The sequence below is a fragment of the Sinohyriopsis cumingii genome, chromosome 5, assembly GCF_028554795.1.
Source record: "Sinohyriopsis cumingii isolate HCF-2022 chromosome 5, ASM2855479v2, whole genome shotgun sequence".
NCBI lineage: Eukaryota > Metazoa > Mollusca > Bivalvia > Unionida > Unionidae > Sinohyriopsis > Sinohyriopsis cumingii.
Genome location: NC_142965.1, coordinates 144191916 through 144199264, shown reverse-complemented (window position 1 = coordinate 144199264; position 7349 = coordinate 144191916).

Sequence of the window (7349 nt, the reverse complement as noted above, 5' to 3'; positions counted from 1 at the left end):
TTTCTGCCTATAAACAATGTGGGCACCATCAAGGTCATAAACAATCAATATAAAAAGTTTTCAGCAATTGCAGTTACAGTACATTATTTTATTTTCAACTACTGATATTTACAGGAGATTATATAAAGTGTAACCTGCCTTAGCAGATACCTCCATATATCAGACACTGTTTCATATTTGACATAACTAAAATCGGGAGATCTTCTCCTTCACCAAAACTAGAGTTGATGGTGGTTCTTGAGGTGCCAGGTTTTTACAAATTCTAATGGAATCAATCTTCTTTTAATTCTCCTCTCTTCTGCATACCCTGCTTTCCCAAAGGGAGACAGATGAGGGATTTCTTTATAAGCTCCCTGATGTGGGGATATGCTTTCTTTTCCTTGCAAGGGTTGACAGATCATTTGCTGCTTTTTGTTGTAACATCGATACCTGTTTAAAGAAAATTGTATTTTTTTAACAATCATCCCCATGCTAACCCATATTAACTTTTCTCCCAATATTAGAGCATCATGACCAGTTCCCAAAAAAGTGTTGTTGAGGGGTTGTCTTTGTTCTTATTTGTTCTATCTACAAAGTACTATGGGAGATAGGATGCATTTTTGCCCATTCCTTCAGAAGGCAACATGCTTTCATGAACATGTATTAGCTAGTAATCATCATAATGATAGCATCTTCCTCAAACGTCCTTAGGAAATACCATGAACCCCATATATCCTTAATAAACTGTCAGTCCTCAGGGAAAGTGCTATGCATATCATTGGATCTAATTATTAGACTTGCATTGCTCAAATCAAAATAAATATCCACTAGAATGATAACAATACTAATTACAAGATCCGTATGCATGAAAATATTAAGATTCCTTAAAACAAATATATAAAAAAATGTGTGCCGATTGTTGCAAAATGACTTATATCTAATACTAGGTTTTCAAGTACATGTGAATAATATTCCATTGGCTCGATGTCCAAGCAGGGATCATAATGAACAACCAATATATAAAATGATTTCTAATTTCCTGTAGTGAAACAAACTTTCTTCCCTTCTTTGTTTCTCATTACACCTCTGCCACTATGGATATTGTGATCCAAAGCAGTTAGCTCATTCTTAATCCGCTACACAGGAGTGGTGTATGAAAATCTCTTGGCACAGTACATCAGGATATGCTGATGAAACACTTCAAGCTCAGCAGTGCTTCTGCAATTATCAAAAACATGTATATGGTAACATGTATCATTTGTAATCTGCTAACACATTAATACAATTATTAAATAATCATTACTGTTGGTATATTTTTGCATACATAAAACATTTACTGAAGTGTTTATTGATAGAGTGTCATGGAATTGTTTATGCCTGATGTGCATGTATTATACCTGAACTTACCCAAGACATGAGAAGGAGAGTCACTGTACATGTATCACGTGCACAAATCTTATGAATGCTAACTTATTCAGATCTTCAAATGGTAAATATATACAGTAATGTATTCTTAAGTTGAGAATAACAGCATTTAAAGTGGTCTTCACATTTTTCTTTTAAATACCATGCAATTGCTGAAATCCTGAAATGGCATATCTGAAATTTAAGTAATACTCTACTCTGTTTAGAAACCTTTGGTCCAAGAGCACCTGTGCCAAACTTTTCAGCACTTTGGCATCCTTCTTGGGATCAATCCATGGTTTTGTCTGCTCTTCAATCTCCAACAAAGTTTAATGTAGACATTTATTAATGCCTTGGCCATGTGAGAGAATCTATTCATGTGTATTGGTGATGTGATGTAGGACACTCCTCTGAAAAAATGCCACAATCTATACCTATAGCACCTAAAGCTGGTCTCTTTTGTCATGGTTAAACCATATTGATAAGACAACTTGATTTATATCATCACGTGAAAGGTATATTGTATATTTGGCTAACGGTTGATATAGCAGGATTGCAGTTTTGCTTGGATCATTGTTCCTTCAATATTCCACATTACTGACATTTTGAATAAATTACTTTTAATAGACTACATACCTAGAAGATTTGGTGATGTATATATATGGATAAAATATACATTAACCCTTTACCTCATAGAGCATAGTGACAAAGTGCAGTGTGCTATAAATAGAACACCTGTTACCCAGTCGACCGCATACGCATAGGCCTGCCTGTGACCTGTTAAGCAATATAGTGTATGTTACGTTTAACAGCAATTTTACTATTTTACAATTTTGGTACACATCTATTATATGTGGAAAAATGCAAGAGTAAAGTCCAGTTGTTATAGCTGTGTAATTATTTTTCACGGAAGAATTTTGTATGTGCTTTAAAATCTTGAGAGAACTCGTTCACCGTCATGTCAGTGAGGCCGCGTGACCAACCGTAGCTGCCATTTCCCATGCTTGAAATTTACGTTTTTCGTCTGCGTCTACATCACTAAGTCATCTGAATTTGATAATTTATAAAAACTAATTGCTGCCTACATCAATATAAGAGCCTTTACCTAAGTTATTGAATCTTTCATAGTTGTGATTCTAATTGTGAATACTTCGTAAGTACTGAATGAAATCCGAGACTGCCATTTTGGAGAGTGTAGATTATGACCCAGTTACTTTAAACAGCAGATATCGACCAGTGCATAGACAGTGACCACGTGATCTGATGTAATTTTCATTCGCAGAAATGAATGTAGTATCTAATTGGGGGTTTTTCCCTGAAGGTGGCACTATGAAAACCAGCTCAAAATGGCTGATGTTTATAGCAGGCGTTAAAAGGTGTTTCCATGCAAATGGAGTGGAGGCTTCCAAAGACGCTTGCATGAGGTAAAGGGTTAAAAGAAATCAGATGATAAAGATTATTCACTGTAATTTTGATTTCATACAAAAGTATACAGTAGCAAATGTTTACATATAGCTGTTTCAAATACAAGGACTGAAAACCGGTTCATGATGTCATGGGACCATTGTAATAAAGCTGTATTTTCCTATTGTTTGGCAACCTTGAAAAGAAGGTAGATAAAATAAAGTTAAAAGTGCATGAAGAGCAATCGTCAAAACAGAAACAGCTTTCCAATTCCAAATGTTTTATAACAGTAAAGAGTGAAAACCAACAAGTTTTGCAAAAATCAAAAAATCAATTAATTCTCCAAGAATAAAAAATGAAAATTTATAAAGAACTATTGTGAATTAAATCCAAAATACGTTCTATCACCAGTCCTAATGAATAAAGTTCTAATTAAATGCCAGTGGTTTCCACACAAAAAAACTTCAACTATGTTATCTCAGTATTTTGTTTTTAAATTAAATATGTCCTATGTACATTCATCATGAGCTAAGTGGACAGATGGGAAGAGGGTGTTAGCGTGCGATATAGCTATAAATGGGAAACTGCATAAAGAAAGCATATGAGATATGTATACACAATTTCAATATACAATCACTGGTCCTCTAAGTATTGAGTGGGGGGGGGGGACAGCTGTGATTATTGGGTTAGCCAGCACAGTATACTGGAACTTTTTTGCTTAAGCAAAACAATGACAGTTCAAAGTATGCCTTTTTTCCATGCAACAGGTGGCACAGTTGAAGTACCCCACCCCACTACTGAGAAAGTGAAAGTCAAATATTTTTTCTAACTGAAACTAAGAAAGTATACAGTGGGAACTCAACCTGCTGGCACAGTTACAATAATGTCCTTTATCAGCATTGCATTTGTTACATCATTGTTTTCAGTAGAATGACAATTGTATGCCCCACCCCAAAAAAATCTGCAAACAAATTTTAATTTTTACCTTCCTGCAGATACTAAAGGTGTCTTCATTTGCTCTGTATCTTGCAAAAGCATTTGGCCAGGTGCTGATGTGAAGCATGAAGATGTACTGGCCATCAGTTCTGTATGCTTGGGTTCATCTTTTGCTATATTCTTTGTAACTTCGTAACTAAAAATATGAATTAATATTCATTTGTATTATAATTTATGTTTTAAATATGTTTCTTTGTGCACTGTGTTAAACACTTAGAATTAAAATACGTCATTTTAGCAAGAATACATAATAATAGATCTAAACAAAATTCACATCAATAAAACTAAATTGACTGAAGCTCAAAACTTGAACTGATTACATAACAACCTGCCAGCCATACATTCTGGTAGCACTACAACAACCTTTCGTATCATTGCTAGAGATCCTTCTGTAATTGTAGTCAATACAGTGCTTTATATTTACTAGTAGTTGAAAGATGTACAATACATTCTTAGCATCCAGCCTACTGTAAGCATGAGATCAAAATGGTACTGGATCAGTTCTACATTCAGATACAGAAAACCCTATGTACAGATCAACATTAAACATGTATTATGTGTTCTACACGTTTACATGATATAGTTATTAAGCTTTTATGCAAGTATTGTGCTTGTCACATTAACCAAAGATGTGTGTGTGTGTGTGAAGAAAAGAGAGGATATATATATGTAGCATCTAATATGTTGGATAAACCAGTCAACAAAAATCTAAACGTATGAATCAACATAGATCAGATATAAAAAAATTATATCGATCAATCATTTTCATCTCATTTTGCCGCACATTTTAACAAAAATTCCCATACATTGCAAGATTTCTTCTTCCAACCTATTGTTAAAGCTGATTCTGAAATGGAACGTCTACTAAAGGAAACCTATTGGATTCACTGTCTTAATACAGCATATCCAAAAGGTCTAAATTAAAAAACACTATATGACATTTAGTAAAAAAAAAATTCTACTGAATTATGTCCCCCGTGTATAATTGGATAAGAATATTTCATATTATTCTATTATGCAGAAAATCTTAATTGGCAAAAGTATAATCTAATAATATAAAAGTAAGTTTACTAATTCTTTATAAATGAAAGTAATTTGTAAATTAGGTTTCAGTATAATATGATTCATTATTTATAAAATACTTGATAGTAAGCGTTATGTACACCATATTTTTTAACATATAAATTGAGTTTTGATAACCTATTTAATTGTTGTGAAGATTAAATTAGTATATATAAGTTGTATATTTATCTTTTTATTTTATTTTATTAATATTTTCTCGTTTTTCGGTTTTCTTTTCTTTCTTTTTCTATTTATTTATTTTCTATACCTCTAATAAGTGTGCATTATACATAATACAAATGTTACTGAAACTGTTTATCTCTATTTATTAATAAATTTTATATATAGTTATCAGTATCTTTAAGATCCAGTTTTATATATTTATATGCATTAAGATATCATTAATCTTTGCTGTATATGCACATCTCCATGTACATTATTCGTTAAAGTGTAAGGTAATTACGTTAAAAATGTAAGCTATGACGTCATCTTGTTTATGTCATATTGTTTATTTTATTGATCACTTAGAAACAACATATTTAATGACGTAAGCAATGATTTTGAATTTAGTTTGAATTCAATCTGATGAAGCATTAAAGCGAAACCGGTCACACATTCTACGTGTTGGTGTTGTTTATTTTATAATATATATATTGATAACGCTTGTATATGTATCTAAGTTCCCTAACGGAATTTAAAGAACCTCTCTCACGAAGGTAGCCTAATGGACATGTATACAAATGACCTTTATGAGCACGCCGTTATAAATTATTTTTTTTAAAATTCCACCCCAACATATATAATTCACAACAAGGCAGTCACCGAGCGAAATATCGATCAGCCGATCACATTTTTTTTGGGAATCTTAAAAAACAAAGCAAGTCCCTGTGCAAAGGTAGTAAAATAATAAAACAGTGTGCTTTCAAACATAGAACACTGACAATTGGAGAATACTTTATACGTATACACTGGCCTACCTGTCCAACAACAACTTCGCCATTTCAGTGTCTTCCATCAATGCTCTCAACTGAACAAACTGGTCCCGCAGACAAATCCTTGATAGATCCCGTTCGGTTTCTCTGACAGCTTATCGACGTTTCTTTTCGGAAAGCGACACGCCCGGGCGAACTTTACGTTGTTGACACTCGCGTGTGTCCGCCATTTTTGTTTATAGCAGATTTTTAAATCAAAACCACGTGACTCATAACCCTCCCACAAGACGCCTAAGACGTGACGTTTTTGTGGTCACGTGGGTTACTGTAACAGTTCGTGACCTACAAGTGTCAATTAAAGCGGGCCCCGACTAAAATTCATTATCTCGCGTATTTATTTATCAATTATATAATTTAACCTTCAGAAACTCTTGGTTTTTGAGAATTATTTCAGCTTATAAGTTGACACATGTCATTATTTTCATGATCTTTAGAATTCATAAAATTACAGACAGTCTGCACTATTGTGCCTTTAATTGTTTGTTTGTTAGTTTCAGTTTTATATATATATATATATTTCATTACATGTTATTGTAACATTGTTTGCTGGACTTGACCTTGTCCAAAATTGAATGCATTTCTGCTTTCCTGATTGACTTTTTTAATTTTTTTGTTATTTCATTTATGTAAACAACTAATAATAGCTTCATTATTCTCTATGTGTAAGAGCATATTAAAAACAATTATTCCGGTAAACAAGAAGTAAATATGTTGATCCAGGTCAGGGTTTTTGGAAAATCCCATGTGAATTTTATAGTCTATTGTGTTGTAAGTAAACAAGGCTCATTAGATCATTCTAGAAGGTTATTTTCCATTTGGTAATGTGACCTGAGGTCAAGCAGAGAACTATATTATTTTGTGATTGTGAGGATTTTACGAGTCATGCTTTAAGATTTGACACTTTAAGTTGTGTTATCTTGTGTCCAGTTTGGGCTGAATTTTTTTTTTTTTTCTGTTGTTGAATTCAAGTGATTATTTTCTCTGGAAATACAAAAGTGCTTTGATAAAATTCTTGGATAAAGACATCAATTGGAATTTATACTGAATTCAAACCTGGAATAATATTTATGTGGTTCAACAAGAGACTGTTGACACATCAATACTTCGCAGGTTATACCAGACCGGTCATCGCCTTCACTTTTTGATTTCTTTGGGATTTGAAATGAGTTTTATTCTTGACATTGTATCACTATTACTTGTGTTTTTAATTCTTGGATTAGTTTTGGATTTAATTCGCAATACCGTAAGTACTTTTCTCTCATTTTTCCCTTTGTATTCTAAGGAAATAAATTATTTATAAAATTTTACAAAGCTAGTTGTCTTCACTCTCTTCTGCTACATATTTTGGATGCACAGACTCGTAACAAAATATCCATGTGCCAAAATAGGACTAACCACCCATACACAACGTTAAGATATCTTATATTCACACCCACAACTAAACTCAAGATTTATATACTCCATGAAATTTACCCGTTGAAGAAAATTGCTCTTCCATTTTTAGGGGCGTAA